The 19,616-nt window shown below is 37.5% G+C and overlaps 1 protein-coding gene across 5 annotated transcripts in view; it reads right to left on the bottom strand.

The window, feature by feature from the left end:
* The window catches only part of LOC129731086 (probable cationic amino acid transporter), a 112,888-nt gene extending 93,272 nt beyond the window's left edge, over nucleotides 1–19,616 (bottom strand). For 2 of the 5 annotated variants that reach the window (XM_055690836.1, XM_055690841.1), the window contains exon 1: nucleotides 18,712–19,616. The gene's annotated coding sequence lies outside the window, so the exon portion shown is untranslated. Of the gene's footprint in view, nucleotides 1–18,693 lie in introns of all 5 variants that reach the window. The other 3 variants (XM_055690837.1, XM_055690838.1, XM_055690840.1) reach the window with 3 other exon arrangements.

Below are 19,616 nucleotides of genomic sequence, written 5' to 3'. Positions count from 1 at the left end.
ATTTTGGTTCCGAAAATATTCATATTGAATGATATTTGGTCATTTCCGGCTGTTTGACAGACACCGGAAGTCACCATCTTAAAATTCAAGATTGTGTCTGTGGTCAATTTTTAGCTTCTGTGCATCTTTCTGGTTCCGGAGATACTCATATTTATTAGGAATCGTCCATTTCAGGCCGTTTGCCAGAAACCGGAAGTTGCCTCAAAAATATTGTCCGAAGTCGATTTGTGGCTCCAGTGCATCATTACGATTCCGGAAATACCCATATTGGGTGGTGTTTGGTCGTTTGCCGCTGTTTTTCCTAAACCGGAAGTTGCCATTTTGGATTTCATAATGTCACTTGGAGACAATTTCTGGATTTTGAAGGTCATACTGGTTAAAGAAACACTCATATTGGGTAGTATTTGGTCATTTTCAACTGTTTTTCAGAAACCGGAAGTCGCCATCTTGAAATTCACAATGGTATCTGTGGTCGATTTAAGCTCCTGTGTATCATTCTAGATCCAGATTTTATTATATTGGGTGGAAATCGGCCATTTTTGGCTGTTTTCCAGGAAACCGGAAGTGGCCATCTTACAATCCAAAATGTTGCCTGAGGTCGATTGTGGAACGTATTTGTTACCACTAAAAACATTCACCTGCTAAATATGGTTCCATTTAGTTGATTAGTTTGCGAGATGTGCAGAAATTTGTGCAGAAACATGTGCTTCCAGAAGAGAAAAGGGCGTCGAACCATTATAGACATATTTGTTACCTCTAAAAACATTCACCTGCCAAATTTGGTTCCATTCAATTGGTTAGCTCTCGAGATGTGCAGAAATTTGTGTTTCATTTGTATGGCACCCCTCCTTTCCAAAAGAAGTAGGGATGTCAAAACATTATGGACATATTTTTTATCACTAAAAACATTTACCTGCCAAATTTGGTTCCATCTAGATGATTAGTTCTCGAGATGTGCAGAAATTTGTGTTTCGTTTGTATGGGACCCCTTCCTTCCAGAAGATGGAGGGGTCTCAAACTATCACAGGAACCTTTATCGGCAACCAAAAACCCCTACATACAAATTTTCACGTCGATCGGTTCAGTGGTTTTCGAGCCTATATTGATCAGACAAACAGACAGACCGGGCTGCATTTTTATATGTATAGATTACAAAATCAATATTTTAGAACCTAAAGAGTGAATATACATTTATTGGATTGAAGCGTTCATGTAAATCTATTTTTACAAATAAAAGTTTGAATGAGAAAGGCTGGGTCTGACCGCTAGGTTTAATTAATTTAGATTTTTCTCTAGACATCATGAGAGACAACGACAACCAATGGAGTTGCATGGTTGTTGTTAATCTTTAAAGTATATAATTCCCCCACCTGGATTTATTATCCCCTTTCAAAGCAAGCAAACAAGTTCATTTACAACGTCTAAAATCAACCACCAGAAATCGAATGTTCAATGTTCAATCGACGTGATGTACCACAGAGATTTAATAAAAAATCAACGCCGTTGGCATAGGAAACCTTTGGAGTTCTGCAATTGAATGAAGAAAGATCGCATCCCCTTACGAATTCGCTCGTTCGTGCCTTATCATGGGCTGAAAAGCGATTGATATCAAAAACAGTACACGCGAAGAAATGATTCATAAACAGACCGATCTAACGAGAAGATTCGATATCGCATCTCCCAACATGTCGGAACAGAGGATGCTCTCTACGCTTGAGTGGTGAAACGAGTCACGAGACTAGAGCTGTGAAATTGAAGATGCCGTCAAATACATAAATATAAATCAATTATTTTCTCCGCTTTGTGCTATACGGGGCTCCGGTGGAGTAAAAGTGGATCCTTGTGGAGATGGTCGTAAATGGAAGGAAATCGGTTTATTAGCCCTTCACGATGCTCCAGCATCGAGTCGTGTTAGATGCGAAGAAGACGCTCAAGTGTTGACTTTTGACATTGGATGATTGCGGCACACAAACGGCCTCCATTCGTCCGTTATCTGTCTGCCTAGAGCACAATTGATTGTCAAGACCAATTAATTGAAAAACTATTAACGCTCTCCATCAGGAAACGACCGTTTAAAAGGAAAGAAAAAATCCATTTCGCAGAATATATTTAATTTCAGTTTTCATGTCTGCCGATTCCAAACGCAAAGGTTAATTACTATGTACAATAGAAAGTAAAAAAAAGTGCCCTTACTGTCGATGGCCCTGTATCTGAAGTCCTTTTCATATCGAACAATACCAGCCCTGACACCGGCGGAAGTGGAGTCGAAGCGGACTTTTTGTAATAACGCCAATTTGCCGCTGGCAACAACGTTTTATTTTTTTTACTTGCTATCCAGGCATTGAAACCGAAATGCTGAGGTTCTTCATAACGCATTGTGCTCAGGATCTGAATCAATTAAAAAGTGCACGAAGAGAAAGTGGTAAAAACCTCACTTGTACGATGAAACCCGATTTTAAAATCCTGCTACAGTTTTTTTAATTCCATTGTTCGTCATTGCGTTTGCACAAACGAACTGAAACTTTCATCAGTACACTTTTAGCCACATTCGAAGCAATGACAGAATATATAGAACTTCTCATTTAAACAATATTTTTTAAGGATACTATTAAATAAAGGATGCGAATCAGAATTAAATCAAATTAATAAATAATTATAAATATTGTCAAACAAAACACAAAAAATCAAAAAAACGACGTAAAAAACTGTAGCTCTAGCAGCTAAGTTTTGACACATTTGACTCATATTACCTTACCACATAAACTGACTGAATCCTTCCGAAGGGAAATGCAAATTTCACACCTTAATCGAACTGAATCATTGTGAAACGAACACCACGTGTTTATCACAATAGTTACGTTTCACGAAAAAAACGTCTAAAAACTGTACTCGAAAAAATGCGACAGACAGATTTACGAAAACCCTCATATCATAACTCTGAACACATAGTATCTAAGTTTTTAAAAAGTTGCTTCATTAAACCTTCTCTCCTAGGTGAAATGCCCTCACCTTGGAATCAACCCTTCAAATCCGGTGCAACATTGACGCCACCTCCCTTACACATTTTTATCCACTCTACCTTCAAATTGTTGGTCGTCTTCAAGACCTTTCTTTTCCGGAGCTTACCCTTCATAAGTTCTGACGAGAAATGTCATAAATGTCATAAATATCATAAATGTCATAGATGTCATAAATGTCATAAATGTCATGAATCTCATGAAAGTCATTGTTCGAATAAGAATAAACACTGTTTAGTTAGCAGCAAAGTATTATGCAGCTTAAAAGCTGTAAGATTTTATTCCAATTAGGCTGACAAGTTTTAGTTTTATTGTAACCTGCCTATTCAGTGTTTTTTCTTCATAGTCCTTTTTCTCACTCAAATTTCCTTTCTTAGCTATTATCTTACTGTCTCGATACTTCTAACTAAGAATTTAATTTATACCTTCCCTTCACCCAAGGATGGAAAAAATCGTATCGCATAACAATCATGCGGGGATCATTGCTGAACGTGCTGTTTATAAGCTTTTAATCCCAGTAAACCATCGCTATTTAAAATTACACATTCTCACGCATGCAAGAGACAACTTAGAGCAAAGAAATATATGGTAGCTTTCTTTGATGATTTTGTTTCACTATCGCCTACTGTAGGCGGAGCGAGCAACATAGATCGAGTGTTTCAGGAAAGAATCGTAAACGATTGCACTCGAGCGATCGAAACGATCCTTTCACATGTTGGTTGCTTGTAGGCAGAATTCGGCTACTCCACGTCGTGCTTCCACCGTGGTATACCACGATGATTCTTGGTGATTTCAAATATCACATGCAAGCATGGAAATTTTCACTCACTAGCAATATTCCATGCAAATCTGTTCTTTGATTCATCAGCTATCGTTCAATTATTTTCACTCGCATACAAGTTTTCCATAGAAACACTGCTGATTGTTTTTCGCTTTTAGGAGTTCCGAATACCATAGAAGAAGACTGAATGATTCAAACACGATAGTATTCATTGTATCTAAGTTCACTTGCATTCAACAGTAACGCGAGAATCTTTGAGATATTATCGCCAGTGATACAAAATTATGAATCCAAATGATCGTTAGATTGCATTCAACTATTTGCTTACCGGAGCGAGTAGGTATCATCAATGCTTCTATGTTCGCTTCTGATCTGTCCGAGAGCACGGACTGCAATTCTAGCATAGAACAAACGCGTGCCGCTATGGGCTCAGTTCTGAAGTGTTGCGAACAGCAATATATGCCATAAATGTCCTAAATGTCATAATAATCATAAATGCAATATATGCCATAGATGTCATAAATGGCACAAATGTCATAAAGGTCACAAATGTCATAAATGTTAGAAATGTCACGAATGTATAAAACGTGAAAAATGTCGAAAAAATTCAAAATGAACAAAATTTCGAAAATGTCAAGAAATTCGTAAATGTCATGAATGCCAAAAATGTCACAAATGTCACAAATGGCATAAATGTCATAATAGTCATACATGTCATAAAGGTCAAAAATGTCATAAATCTCATAAAAGTCATCAATGCAATGTATGCCATAAATGTCCTAAATATTATAATAGTCATAAATGCAACAAATGTCATATATTTCGTAAATGTCATAAATGACTTAAATCTCATAAATTGCATTAATTTTATGAATGACATAAATAGTACATATAAATTTTATAAATGCCATAACCGTTATAAATGTCATAAATGTTATTAAAGTTATAAATTCATAAATTCATAAATGTCATAAATGTCAGAAATATCAGAAATGTCAGAAATGTCAAAAATTCCAAAATATACAACTGACAATAGGACGAAAATTGACAAAAATATCACAAATATCGAAAATGTCCAAAACGTCGAAAACGGGTAAAAATTTAAAAAATTCGAAATGTTCAAGAGAATTGAAAATATCAAAGCGTAAAAATTAGAAGAATATCAAAAGTAGAATTATCAATTTTTTTTTTTGAACCAAATGTCTTAAAAATTCATAAAACTTCGAGATCTGATGTTGCCTAAGAAAATTTTGGAACGAAATAAATTTTCTGGGAGAATCTTTTTTCTTGAAAACGTTCTAACTCCCATCAAGTTGGTTTTAAAAAAAATAAAGGCAACACCTCATCTCAATGATATATCTATTTCTAAGACATTTGGCTGAACTGCGTAGCCGCAAGGTTACAGAGTCCGCTTTGTCAAGCGGATGGTCGTGGGTTCGAATCTTAGTAGAATCAGGCCATTTGATGTCGGAAAGGGATTTTAAGCATGGGTTTATTCTCAGGCTCCCCACCAGTTACCCTTCCTTTATGGTGAAATCTACAATACCTTTGCGTGACTTCCTCCTAACAAAAATAAGTCCTTCTTATCAATAAAAATGGCAGAAGGACGCACGACGAAACTTCTCCAGGGAATTATAATTGGTGATTTTTGGCAGGAGGGAAAGAGGCTCGGTATAGGAGAAAAGTAGGCGTGTAAAAGGAAAGGTAGCACATTACACACAAACACTGATAAAAAATAATAAGCATGCCACTTCTCAATAGCGGTATTGCTTATAATAGAAGTGCGGGATACAGCAGACACCCGGGCATATCTCACAATAGATCAACGATTCTGGTCGCAGTGAGGAAGTCCATACAGGACAAAAAAAAGACATTTGGCTTACATGCTTTTTTTTTCATTGGTCAAAGAAGTAGAACTTCGACCGCTTTGAAGCACGACTTCCGGAAGCCCTATTTCAAAGGCTAACTTAATCGTTAAGACCTTTGCTAGGAACTTGCGAAGAAAATAACGATCACCCGGAATCCAGTCTATTCTATTTAAACTAACCTTCTGAAACCAAGAAAGAAATAATTATCTTTTCCGATTTTTTCTCTGTCGTTTTCTAGCTTTTTAAATCTTGGTTTTGTCCTTGTTACCAAGAAAGAGTAGCCTCTCATTTGCCTACTTGTTTCGCTGCCATGAGGCCGTCGTTGTTTCCCACGGGAAACAAGGTGTCTAGCATCAGTACTTCATTCCAGTGCAGAAATGTCGGAAAAATTTACTATTTCCGACTATGCAACGAAAGAATGGAATGTCTGTCCGTTCAAGGAAATAGTGTTTTGTGACTACACCTTATAATGGAAAAGAGGTTGCTAGAATTTTGTATGGGCACTTTTTCCGAGGAGACGTAGCTTTTGAGACCTACCGCTAAACGAATATATTTGCACCTTTTTTTTTTTGTTTATGTCATGGGACAACCAACATTACGAATGTTGTTCTCGAATTGAATAATGACTGAACTACGCAACGATTTATTTAAACAGTACGTGCGTTGCACAGTAAGCAGCATCAGTTACGTTGTTCTCTCCTATTCTCTCATATCCCTAGTACAATCCAATGCAAATCATATTCATGTCTACTATATTTGGATTTTCTTTGTACTTCATTTGTATCCCGGCATATTTACGTTTTTTAGTGTTTGAGTTTTGAATGCGATGAACTCTTTCAGTTTTTATAAATAATAGGCGTCTTAGACTTGGATCTTATTCGTCCTAGTTTTATAAGGATATGTTCGCGAAAAAGCCTCATAGTGGCCGTGTGTCAAAAGACATCGCTAAGGATCGTATCATTTACAAAGAAGGAACGCGACAAACAGTTAACACAAAGTTCCCATAACCATGATGCTTGTGGAGTGTGCAGGAGTAAATCCGGCCTCTGTATCGGTGTAACTTTCATAATCGAATCAAAGCTTGATTCTAGGTGGACAAAAGTCCTTATACAGTAGCTGTGTTCAGTTGATTTCATTGATACATGTGTTTAATTTTTGAGTCTATCCGATCGGGATTCTCTGGGTATTAGTTAGAATTTCCGAAAGTGTTAAAACAATTCATCAAATGTTCTATCCTTCGCCACAAAATTCAACAAAAACGGAATTCAACCTCGTTTGGAAATCACATCAGATCGAGCTAGATTCTGACAATGAGCTTTTCATTTTATCGCACAGCAATCCTCACAGCAGCAAGCGTCTTGTATACTGTATACTGCTTTGAGATCAAACATACTGCGCTCTGTCGCGGCATACGAGCCAGGTTACGGTTCTGAGTCTCTGTTACGCTTCATGACGAATTCCGTTAAGAAGGATCGTGAAGCAGCACGGTTATCAAAACAATATCATCAAAAATCTAATCACCCGATTTCGGACTGGCATACTGTCAGAAACTTTTTCGCCTGAATAAACTATTTGAAGAACGTCAGTTTGAAATAGCCTAGAGTCTTTGCGGTAGCAAAGTTTATTGTTTAACTGTTGCGCCACCCTCTTTAATGGTTGTGATACTTCACGAAATGGTGATTTATGCCGCTCTGGATATTCGTGAATAACATAAAAAAGTTTGTGTGTTATTGTGATATACGAAAGCTTGAACTAATTTCCATAAATTCATCCGGATAGCACGCCAGTCACAGGCGACAGCAGAACTCATGCGAAACCTGCAGGACTGTGATTGCGAATTGCAGAAACTAATTACCCTTAACGAAATGTACACCGAGGGCGGCGCAATGCTAACGTTGGTGACAAATTTCCAGCTTGTTTGACACCCCCGTGCCAGCATGAGCGCCACAATCCAACTGCAAACGATCCTGAACGACGCCGGCGACGACGACATTTTACGATTACAGGTTTTTCGCTAATCACCCAGCGTACCAATTTTTTTTCACCAATTTGCACCCGGTCATACACAATGAGAACAGGTAAACCTCGTAAATTTAGCCGAATGTGAACAATAATTCAACAAACGAGGCGTGAATATTTCGCTCGTATGATTTTTTTTCCATTTCAAATCCAGCTTTAATTGGTAACTGCAATCCATTAGCTCTAAACAGAAAAAACGTGAATAATTAGATGGCGCACAACTGTGATTGCAATCAATCTTCGCCAAACATTCTAATTTCACTTTATTAAAATATGGCAATAAAGTTAATCGCTCTGGTAAGGGGGACATGGTTGTTTTAAGTTTTATTGTATGCGCAAATAAAACTCAACAATAACGGCTTTGAGTGGTCGATTGCTTCTGAACATAAATAATTCCCTACATTGCTCCCAGCTTTGAACCAGATGCGAAACAATATACGCAAAGCAGTGACGCATAAACAATGTCGAAAGTCTGCATCGAGCATTTTCATGAAGCAAAGTTCTATGTACAATAATAAACTAAACATGCTTCGAGTGCAGAGCTACACACTGCGTATGAGACGGACCGTTTTTGGTACATTTCATCCATTGTTTATTCAGTTCATTCGTTACAATGACGAGGTACATACGCCTGCATACCCGGACCAGAACGATGCCATACTCAGAAAGGGTCATACGCTTGAAAAGCTATTATAACATGTTGACCCGGAAGCGATACCAGTTAACTGTGGCATTTTAAACAACAATTATGAACAACTCTAGAAAAAAAACCTGTCTGAACTATATTGCTGCTAGAAGTTGATTTAATTTGTTCTTTAGATTTTTTTTTCACTCTGGTAAAAATGAAATCAGCTTCGGTGGATCAATTAAACTAATTGAAGCCTTACTGAGCATGACTAATTGATTTTTTCCGTGGAATTGACACTATGAAACCTACACGTTTGTTATTCCTGACCACATCAAAATGAACACCGCTACCACTAATTGCATTAAAATCAACTCTGCCAATTTTGAGAAGAGAGAGAGAGAGAAAGAGTGGCCTTAACACAAGCACATGACACTCGACTGTCCGAGCAACATTTTCGTACTGCCGAAAGCAGAACAGGTACGTTTATGCAAATATTTTTCTGATGTTGCTTTTAATGAACAAAAAGTTTGGAATATTGTTAAGTTTAAATAGCTTTCGCTGACAAGGCACATCTTCTCCGAAATTTGAATAACCTGAATTTTTCCATGAGATAGCAACATAAATTAGAGACTCACAGTTTCCGAGAGCGAATGGAAATTTTCCTAGCGAAGCATCGGGCTGCTAGCAAACTAAACCTGCTTTGCACACAGCGGAAGCGCACGTGTCAGATTTCCATTGTGACATTATCTGGCGAAATTAAAGTTGATAATACAAAAGTCGAGTAAGCACAGTGGTGTTCGGAACCAAGCGATGCAAGATGTACCTAGCCAATAGCAAACTTTCATGGATGGAAGCTGAGAAAAAGTGGCCAATCAGTTCAAGGGAAATATCGCATGAAGAAGATCTGAAACTTCGTATAAACTACAATTTTTATTATGCTCTTGGGCTTTTGGGTTGCTGATTTGAACTCCATTGATAGCTTTACTACATTTTCCCTTCAAATGTGATAACGTTCAATTTGAATTTCATCAATTCAATTATATTAAAGTAAAAATAATCCTCAAAGATTTGAAAACATTCCAAGAAAATGCAATGCTGATGTTCAACTGTTCTAATATTCGAAACTATTATAAAATAAATCTTGAACTAATTTCAAATGATTCTTGCTCCAAATGATGGATAATAGTTGTTTACCCATGTAATATGAAAATCTTTGCTTCAATTATTTGTTAGAAAAATTATCTGTCTTTTTTACTGAACAAAAAATAGACAAATGTCTGATGTCGTTATTAGCTATTGAGATCACTATTGAGCGAATATCTGCTTGAATTTTTTCTTTGTTCATATTAAAAATTTGGTAAGAGCAACTACAGCAAATGGATTTCAGTTTGTCACTGCAAATCAAATGTATAAATTCTCCGACGCAGACTAGTTTTAATAGTTTTAAGGAAAAGTGAAACCGATATGATTTCGATTCAGTAGAGGTTTCTAGAATCATCCTTCAGCTCTCGGAAAACTTAATTGTAGACTGTAGCATTCTTTTGTTTCGTTGTTTCACGGAGAGATAGACTTTATCGGTTCCTTCAGCGTTTCAATTGGAGTTAGCACCGCATCGCGTCGCTTGACGATAGTTTGCTAAAGGCCTAAATATAATTAACGGCAATGTAATAGTTAGCTCATACATTATCTGTCAAATTAACATCAACGCAACGCAAACGTATACATTGTGTTTGGGCCTCAATACCGCAAGCCGTAGTTAGAACAGCAATGGCATCCAATAAATACGTCACGCAAGTTCCGATCAATATTTCCTCCCTCTTTCCTATTTATGCATGAAGTACTGTATAGAAGTCTCCTGTTTCCGTCAGCGCTCATTTTCATTTTCAATTGAGAATCGTCATGTGAGAGTGATGGTGATAATCTCCGCTTTTTATTGAAAAGCATTTGCATCAATTGCAAGCCCTTCAGTTGCCAAAATCAAAGCAAGAGCTTTCGACTGGGTTTCATGTGACTGGTGCTCAAAAATGACACAAAAGCTTTCCAACTGAAAGCGACGAGTCAAAGCGTCACTATAACCTGATAATTGTCAATTGAAAATGACTTTATCAGGTATCTGGACTTAGGTATTAACAATGATGACTTAAAGACATTGTATTTTTTTTTTTAATTTGTATATTTTACGATGCGTAGCTCACATGTGCGTAGCCCCATCTTCACTGTTGGTTTAAACCGTTTTCAAATAGTGGAATTTAATACACTTTTGAAATTTACTTGTCAAACCAAACACACTTGTGCGTGGCCCCAACAACATCGTTTCTGTTTGTTGGTTTAACTCGGTTCCATAAATTAAACTATAACAACTTTTGTATTTCCTTAGAGTAAACTGCACACATTTGTCAGTGGCCCCAATAACATTCTACAGAATACGAGAAATGTCGTTTTCGGTACAAAGAGGATTACTTCACGAGAAAGTAATCAGAGTGGCGAGCCGTTAAGGTGGAGATACGTTTCGGTAGTTGCATAATGATCTCATGAGTCTGACGTGATTGAATCATAGGTCCGGTATCCTCGCGTGCTTTTTTTTGCGGTGTTAAATTATAGAACAGGATTTATCGCGTTATAATTTCGGTGGAAGATATAATAAACTCGTACGCGCGATATTTGTTATAATGATCCGGCTACTCGAGCTCAGAGCATAGTTCACCAAAATAAACACAACGCCACAGTGATTTCTCCTGTGGAAATGCAGAGGTGTTCTCGGCTTCCAATAAAGCAAGTATCACGTCAACATATTTACTTCTTTGGCCTGCATTTTGATGCGGTCATCGTTGGTATTGCCTATTAAAAAGATTAGGTTCACCAATGTTTAAACAATGAAGATGAATGTTAGTACCAAGTATCATCCGTTGATTCTCTGTGTAATTACAGCCGATCTGGCAATAACTGAGTAGCAACCGCGGGCGGTCAATCATGCTCATACTCGTGTTAAATAAAGTAAAATAATTGATCACACCAATTTCCAATGAAATGTAGCGGAAGTTGGAATCTGTGATTCAAGAGTAATCTGGAGATTAAACACCAGCTGCTGAATCAGCGGACTTAAGCAGAGTTTTGCAGAGGTAACTCACACTGCTTGGGCTCAACGGAAAATTGTCAGTCAGGAAATAATGCAAACCATATTCTAGAAATATTCTGGAACTATAATGCTTCTAAAACGATTCTCGGATAGTTCTACAATTGTTTCAAAATAATTCTTGAATGATTTTGAAATCGTTCTCAAATTTTTTAAAATAATTTCTTAAGATAACGTTTGCGGTAAAAAAGTGAACTTTTTTCAGATGGTGATGAAAAATCACAGGAGGGTTGTGTGCAAAGCCACGACCGCAAGGTTGAAGTAGAGTACTTTTACACAGCTCTACTTAAGGCTGTACATTAACCTACGGCCGGGCGAATCGGTTCGCGCCGCTTTTCGCGTTTAGCCTGGCAGAGGCCTAATGCGCACGGCCAACACAATAGAAAGGTGTTTTCACATTGAAAATTAGACTCGGCTTTACTGGAGCAAGTGTTGGCAAATGCATCTACCGCTCGTACCGCCGCTATCGTACGAAAGCGCGTCGTTTCATGTGGGGAATAATATCAACAACGAAAAATGACGCGCGTCTAAGCACACCTGAACTGTTTCGCCGTGCTGCTTCCATTTACTTTCTTATAACATCCGCCTCATGGAAGTACCGGCTGCACCTACCGCTGAGGCTGTTACCATACTGCTACTGGTACCCAAAACTATTAACTCTTCAAATTAAGTGTTTTATTTGTCCTCAAAAGAACAATTGTTCATTCTTCTGAACAAAATGATCCAACTTTTCCATTAGAGGAAGTGCCGGCTGATGTACGGCAAAAATCTCGCCCGATCGCTCGCGTTGGCGTTCGTTTTCAGGCAGAGGCCTGAGACATGGTGACCAACCACAGGGCAAGTGATTCGTTTAATTTGAAGGCAGCCACAGGCGCAACCCGGACGGTCCATCCAGCTCACCTTCCGACTAATGAATGTAGCTAGTTTTCCCAGGAACACTCTTTTATAGTCGAAGGGTGTTACGAAATAGGCCACGCCTTTTAGTTCAGTTGTTCCATGCCCTAATGTTCTTCAGACAAATTATTCCTCAATTCGCATTTGACTTTTGTATCCAGCGAATAAACACCGATGGTGCTCTTGCTCTCACACACGCAACGGTTTTAACTCGTATCTTATTGCGGTTTGTAACATCAAGCGATTTCGTTTGCTCGCTGTTGCGTGTTGCATCACGTTGCAACTTGGCAGCTGGGAGACGACAAAATTCTGTTGATGCTAATTGATGAGTCGACTTCATATTAGCTCTGCATAGTCGAACTAACTGTCTTTGTGAATGCCGTCTAACAGGGCAGTTTTTTTTTTTTCAAAGTCGGTTATGCTGATCGCAGCCTTTGCGCTGCCCCTACAGTGGGGGGTTTACTAAATAAAATAAAAATTACACAACCACAACAGAATTTGATTGCATCCCGCACAGAATGTCCGCTTGTGTTGATGCCAGAAAATTATTAACCTTCAATTATTCGTTTATTTGCCTTGAAAAAGGCATTTTGCGGTTCAAAATCGGTTGCTGATCGCAACCTTTGAGCTGCCCTAACTGTGGGGGGATTAAGATATACGGACAACATGCACTGTGGAAGCTATTTCACATTCAGTGAATTAGCCGGGCGCGACAGATTTAAATTGCTAGGATCCAACACAGCTTGCGTTGTCAAAAATTATCAACTTTCAATGACTTGTTTATTTGCCTTGAAAAAGACATTTTGATTTCCAAAATTGGATTTCCTGATGGCAATCTTCATGCTGCCCCAACACGGGGCATGGCAGTCTGACGACACACGCTGAGAAAAACCGCGCTGCTCCTGAGATGTGGTGACCAACCACAGGGCTAGTGCTGCTGCTAAGGAAGGACGACTGCTGTTGTCGCTGTCTAGAACTATTATGAGCGGCTTCGGCTGACACAGGCTCTTATATAGGCCAAATAGCATGTTTTCAATTGCAAGGTATATGATTCTGTCGACCGTGCTTGGGAAGCAATCATATAACGACCAATCAGAGGTCGAATTTTTCGTTTTGACAAGGCTTGACTATTTTCAATAGTACAATAGTGTGGATAATAAAATTACAATTATCTTATTTTGGGAAGAATCTTAGAAGATTTTCCAATCTATTGCTGCAAGAACGAAGAATATCCATCGAATACTAACCGACTTATTAGCATTTGAAATTGGACATATTTTTCACTTTTTTCGGTTTTATATTTTCATTTCACATCCCTATGTAGCCGAACTTCCTGAGAGAAGTATTCTACTTCAAAAAAAAAAACTAAGACATATAATTGAGTTGGATAAATTTCCCATTAATTGTAGGTAATTATATTATCTTATTGGCAAAAAAATTCTACGCCCTTGCGAGCGGCCTTCCGGCAGTTTACCGGAAAAATCGCTATGGCGGACGAAAACATGCGTGTAGGCAAGTTTGTAAGCTCTTTCTTCCTTTTTTTTTACATTAATTCCTCTTCCGTTTTCGCGACAAAATAGTTGGAATAGATCTTGCGCGTGAAGTTTGCCCAGAAATTCTCGATGGGACGCAGCTGGGGGACGTTGGGCGGATTCGCCGATTTCGATACCACACCGATATTCAGCCGCTCCATCTTCTCCAACGATCGCTTCGAGTAGTGAGCCGATGCCAAATCTGGCCAGAACACCGTGTGTTCGCCCTTACGGTATGGCAACTTCTGGCAGGCACTTCGTACTATAAATTTCCCCATTCACGGTCAGCCCGGAACGAAAGAGGAGCAATTTTTTTTTTGCATGGACCCCACTGCGACCAGTATAATTGTTTGATCTTCTGTGGCATTGTCCGGACGTTTTTGCTGTTCGCACATTTTTGTTTATTTTTACCCTTTTGCAGTGTTACTTATTGAGAAGTAACCTGCTCCGTGTTGTTTGTGCTTTTTGTCTTCTTATTCAGACTTAGTAACCTACTTCCTTTCTTATCGACTTTATCATGTCCTCCTGCAAGTTATAACTCTAACAGCGTATAACGTGCTATAGTGCCTATGATGTAATCTACGCTTTAGAGCAGTGGTAATTATGTCTGGAGAGATGATTTTGTGTGGAAGAGCCTGAGAATAAATCCATACTTGAAGTTCTTTTTGCCAAGGAATGGCTTGGTTCTACTAAGATTCGAACCTATGAACATTCGCTTGTCAAAGCGGATTCTGTAACCTTGCAGCTAAGAGAGTGAGATAGGTTTCGTCGTCTGTCACCACTGCTGCGTCGCGATTCGCAATGTTCTCCAGACACTTTTTCACAGTTTTACCGCATGCACCAACCTTCCGGCCAAGTGCACGCAGCGATTTAGCCACTTTTCCCTCGGTCTTCCTCTTTAGCATCCTTTGAAGCTTCTTGTCGCTCAGGGTCTTTGGCTGTCCGCAATCGAGCTTTCTTTCGATGCTCTGATCGTTGTCCAATAGTGTCAAGATGTTGTAGTTGCCGGAACGGGCATACCCGGTGTCCAAAAAGTGCCGCACGATGTCCGTTTTTGACGCGGCGGGGTACCGTTTTTTGAACGCGCACACTTCTGAACGGAGTAGCCATCACAGTTAGAGTTAGAGCTGTCAATTTTTTTTTTGCTAACTCATGGGTTACTATGATTGATGATGCATGAGTAGCTTCGTCAGTGCGATTAAAGGTAAACCCATGTAAAATCGGCAATTTGTGTCCATTTTTTCACCGCAAACGTTATCTCAGGTAATTCTAAAATGGTTCTCAAAAAATGATCATTTTATTATTTTTCAATTCAACCATTTATTCTTTTTTTAGTAATTTCATAATTCTAAAATGTTTATTCACTTTTAAAATGATTCTACTTACAACATCTTGAAAATAATTCTATAATTATACTGCAACAATCCTAAAACGGTTGTATAATAAATTCAAAATGACTCTACAGTGATTCTAAAATGATTCACAATTTTTTTTTAATCAATAATAGTGATAATAAATAATAAATAATAATAAAAATCATATTATTATAGGTAGAGTAATCAAAAGTATGATTACATTATACAATTTCGTTCCTCGGGATGTCCTTTACCCAGTGATGTATAGCTCTTTACTGTAGGACCACTTCCAAGGAACCAGCTCTCGTTGAAAAAAGTTACAGTCAGTGTTGAGATGGTTTGCCTATCTAACATTAAAGTGTTCGGAATTTGAATCAAAGCCGAGTTCTAAATTTTCATTAATTTCATAAACAAAACATGTTTGAATCTATATAAATATTACATAATTGCCACAATGATAAAATAACCAATATGTTAAACCTTTGAGATCGACGAGAAAATTCATTTTTCGTTAACTTTTTAGTGCAAGAAGTTACATCATAGCTTAAGTGTTCGAAATTTGATGCAGTACGGTATATTTGACACGGCAAAAAAATGATTCACAATAGTTTCTGAAATGATTTTTACTTAATTTTTAAATAATTCTAACATCATTCTAGAATGGTTAGAAAACGATTATAAGACGAACCAATAACGATTTTAAGAACCATTCCAAGAGATTCCTTCATGATTACGGAATAGTTCTCAAACGATTCTAAATTGATTCTGGAGTGATTTTAAAATGATTCCGAGATAACTCTGAAATGATCGAAAATGATTCTAATATTATTTTTAAATTACTCTTAAAAGATACCAGACTAGTTCAAAAATGGTTCTCGAATACTTCTGAATAATTCTGACATGATTCTCCAATGATTCTAATATGATTATAGAACAGATTATAAAATAATCAGAATATCATTCTTGAATAGTTTTAAGGTAATTCCAACTTTTTAACACGCCACAATACAATTTGATATTAACGGAACCAGTTATATCATCATTTGTATGGTATTATGATATCATTATTCCAAACCGATTCTAGAATGAATCATGAGAAAAGATGATTCCAAAATGATTCTAAAACAGTTGTAAAAATATTTTGAAGAGATTTTAAAATAAATCCAAAATGATTCTTCTAACGGATCTGAAACGATTCTACAATAATTCCAAATTTATTCTTGAAAAAAAACCTTAAATTAGTTCAAAATAATTCTTAGATGATTCTACCGACTTTTTTCAATTGTGTCCTTAAAAACTCTTAAACGATTCATTAAATCAGTTCCAGACATAATCCTGAAACAACTCTGATATCCTTCAAATTGAAAGTTTGGAACAATTCTAAAATTGTTTTTAAACTATCATAAAAAGTTGTATTGATGATTATAATTCTTATCATTCTTAGACGATTCTAGTATATTCTCAACCGATTTGAATTGGTTTCCGTATGATTGAAAAATAATTCTTAAGTGGTTTCAAAATGATTCTAAAGTGGTTCCTGAATTGATTTATAAATAACCCCACCTGCTGGACTATATTTTTCGTAAATCTCTAATTAACAATTTCCCCAGTTAATACATTCTTCAATCGTAAGCTCCACATTTACTGCTTGAAATAGAAATAAAATTGACTTGCATTATTATCATTAAAAATAAGAAAGATTTATAAATAACTTCAAAAATATTTTGAAAATAGTCTAAAATAATTCTGAAATACTCCAAAGTAATTCTGAATTAATTCCAAAACAATTCTCAAGTCAAAAATGGTTCTAGAAAGATTCAAAAGTGATTTCCAAGTGATTCTCAATAATTCTAAACTGATTCCAGGATGATTCTAGAATGGTATAGAATGATCATGACATAAAGCTCAAATCGGTCTAAAACGATTTCCAAATTACTCCGAAACGGTTCAAAAATAACTCTCAAATGGTTCTATTATAATTCCAAAATAAACTAAATTAATTTCAGAATAATTTTAAAAAAAGCTAACTAAAAAATTAATGATATGATTACTTTTGCATTAATTCAGAAATGGAGAAAATATATTATTAAACAATTGTAAAATGTTTGAAAATAATTCTGAAATAAATTCTAAAATAAATAAAACAATTTTTAAAATGATTCTAAAACTATCCTAAAAAGTCTAAAATATTCTAGAATGATTGCAAAATGGTTCTAAAATGATTGTCAAACTAGTTTTTTTTTCCTGTGTGGGCTCATCACTGCGACCAGAGATTAGATCTATTGTGATATTGCCCAAGTGTTTTCTGTACTCCGCACTTCATATTATTGGCAATATCACTATTGAAGTAAGTGATACGCTTATCATTCATATCCGTGCTTGTGTGTAAGTTTTACCTTTCCGTTTCAAGCTTACTACTCTACTATACCGAGCCTCTGTCTCTCCTAACAATATCGCCTAATTACAATTCCCTGGAGAGAACTTTCATACGTTACTCACACCAGTTTTATTATAACAGGGACTTATTTTGTTAGAAGGAGTGTCAAAAGAGGTACTGTAGAATTCAGATTGAAGGAAAGGTACTTGGTGGGAAGCCTGAGAATAAACCCATGCTCAAGTCCTTTGGCAACCAAATGGCCTGATTCTACTAAGATTCGAACCCACGACCACCCGCTTACCAAGGCGGACGCTGAAACCTTGCGGCTACTGAGCTCCCCGTCAAACTAGTTTAAACAGATTCCGAAATATTCCACAATAATTCCAAAAAGGAATTGGCAAATGGTTTTCAAATTATTTTAGAAAGATTCTTAAATAGCTTTGGATAAGTTATAATAGTAATGTATAGAAATGAGTAGGTCAGCTGTTGTTTAACCAATTCACATCCTTTCAAAATGTCTGCAGTGCTTATTTAAGCTTCAATATTCAACCTTTTTCCGCCCATTCCAGCCATATGTGAGAGCTCAACCGATACTCTTCCAGTTCAATGAAACCAGATAGAAAACAAAATTCATTCAAACTGAAAATGTCTTCAATGCGAATCTGTTGCTACTTCGACCCATCCATGATGAGAGGCTTCAAAAAGCCTTCTGCTTCTTCCTGTATGGGAGGAGAGCAAAAGGTCAAAACCTGTTGAAGTGGTGGGATACCATTTAGAGAGCATTTTTTACGGAGGCACTAAACGCAACACAATGTCCTGACGTAGCCTCCCCGACGAAGAGGCGACACTGAAACGATGACGTAATCGATTATATTGTGCCTCATCACCATACCCCTACCCCACTGCGGACCATAATCTCTGGGATCACTCAGTGAAGCACGTTTCCTATGAGGAGCTTAGAACGATTCGTTACTTAATTCTAACCACGTCGGAAAGACTTTATTATAAATACCCAAAAAATCTAGCACATATTGAATGCAATCACGCCAAGTAATACCAAATGCTAATAAGATAAAGCTTTGACACTACTTTACGGTCTAGACGTACTGTTGCGCTCGCTTCCAGGTCTACACAGGTGTGAGTGTGATGTCCTCCTATTCCTTTGAACTTTGGGATGGGTTTTCCACCAATCTCGAAGCTCTCACTTCACCCAAAAAACAGCAACTATGGGTGTATGAAGCTTAGTATGCCTATGGTTTTTTCTCACTTGCACTTACTAGTCATCAAGCAGAATTTCAAATTGAGCTTAGACCTCGTCTTTAACTGTTCCACTTGTTTTTTAATACTTTTAATACACTTTTTATTTTGCATGAATAATACACGAAAACGTTTGCTCTAATCCCGCTCATCAAATAACAATATCCAATTGTGTTATAACGGTCATGCAGTCATACAGTCATGGCGCTTTTCACTGCCATTGAAATGGATGCTCCTTTCTGCATCCAGAAAAAAACAGCGCTGATATTTTCCTGAATTGTACAGCAGCTTCGCCTGCGAAAACGTAACCCAAATGGGACAAACGAACACTTCTTTACTCAATCAACTTCAAATTACACTTCTTAGCTAATAAATTACTGATTTCATGCTTCAGGAAGCAGCATTTCGTGAAAGCACTATATGAACGGCGCCATTTTCCTCACTGAACTGACCTGAAGAAGGAAAAATTTTGTGAATGGTGTCGTTCTAAGAATCGGAACCACCCACCAGCGCACCTTTTGCCTAATCCTGTATCCGAGACCCGCTCCAAAAAACACAAAGCGCGCCGAGAGGCACTCTCCCATCAAAGCTCACTCTCTCTCGCTAGCTTTCACTGCTCGACTGCAAGATCTGCGGAACGACGATTTCCCTACCAGTTTCGTACACTAGACAAGCTAAACAAAAACTAGGACAGCGATGGACGACCGTCCGCGAGCAAGTCCTCCGAACGAATGAAATCTCCTGTGACAAGCTGG

This window comes from Wyeomyia smithii, chromosome 3 (assembly GCF_029784165.1).
Source record: "Wyeomyia smithii strain HCP4-BCI-WySm-NY-G18 chromosome 3, ASM2978416v1, whole genome shotgun sequence".
In the NCBI taxonomy this organism is placed as follows: Eukaryota; Metazoa; Arthropoda; class Insecta; order Diptera; family Culicidae; genus Wyeomyia; species Wyeomyia smithii.
Note: the sequence above shows the minus strand (reverse complement) of the source record. Positions and strands in the feature narration are given on the sequence as shown.